The sequence below is a fragment of the Rhea americana genome, unplaced genomic scaffold, assembly GCF_003343005.1.
Source record: "Rhea americana isolate MKP2758 unplaced genomic scaffold, rheAme1 scaffold_310, whole genome shotgun sequence".
NCBI lineage: Eukaryota > Metazoa > Chordata > Aves > Rheiformes > Rheidae > Rhea > Rhea americana.
Window position 1 is genome coordinate 161,285 of NW_028186436.1, and position 1,324 is coordinate 162,608.

Sequence of the window (1,324 nt, forward strand, 5' to 3'; positions counted from 1 at the left end):
TATACATGTCCCCTTAATATGCTGCAAGCCTCTCACACTGATGACTAATTTCCTCTGAAAGATATCTTTCATACCTAAATACATTTTAATCTACACTAACTATTCTGAACTTAAAGAATGGTATGTACAAATGTGGTCACAATCCCAGAGAGTTTGTTGCAGATTTTTCTTTTCCAGTGCCTTTGCGCATTAGCGTGGGAACAGTTCCCACGGCCATTTCGCTCTCCCCTGATATCAACAGAAATTTTCCCATTCTTTCAGTAGATGAGGATCTGACCTTAAACTCAGCACCCCTGTAACACAGGGTACGCTTCTTCTCCTCACTTGGCTGAGCAGTACATTTTTAAACCCATTTAAAGGCCCCAGTACACACAAGGGAGAGCCACACAAATGTAACTCTGGCTTAGCAGTTCCGCGGGGAGGAACTGGCCTGTCCTTTGATGGAAAAGGAGGCCTCGTTCTCCCTCCCTCCATCCTGAGCGAGCGCAAACCCTTTCCTCCTCTTCCGCGTAACTGGCTCCTCCAGAGCACGGACGTACACAAAATCCAATGAGCCGTTTGACGTTTGGACGCTTGTGAGATGGACAGAATTATTTAGACAGAGCTCCATGCTCAAAACAGAAGAAAACATATAAGCTGTGAATTTCAGTAAACATGTAAAACCATCCAAACGACACAGGACAAATGCTTCTTATTACACCAGATAGCTTTGGTACCAATATGAATGCAAGGTCGTATTCCCCAGCTTTGCTGCTGCAACCACGTTTTAGGCACCTTTATTCTGTTAACGCTGCAAAGTTGTGGGAAGATGAACCATTTTCCAACTTCTAACCAGCTTCCAATTACCGAAACGTGATCATCAGCAGCTGAAGGCTCCTGAACAAATCAAATCAATCCTTACAGCCCAGTCAGAGTTTATGGCACCGTCAACCAGAAAACAAACAAAATTCTTTAATTAGCAAACTTGATATCAGAGAACATAACAAATCTGCGGAAGGCATTTCTGCAGCATCGTTTCCCTGAGTGCAGGGGAGCCGAGGTGGGTTCTCTTCCTGGCGTGGGCAGGTCTGGGGCTCTGTCAGGGTGTTTTTAGGAGCGTCAAGGAGTTGCTCGTTCCCGCTGAAGAGTTTTAGGGGAGCTGAGTTGTTTCCCCAGGTGCTTCCCAGAGGGGAAAACACGATGAGGTGGTGGCGGCCTGGGGATGGGAGGGGGTTTGAGGGGGGTGAATCCGTTCTGGGGAGCAAAGGCCGGTGTCCGCCCCGCCGCGGCCTCCCCGAGCGGAGCCGCGACGGCGCCGGGGGAGCCAACGGCCGCCAACGGCCGC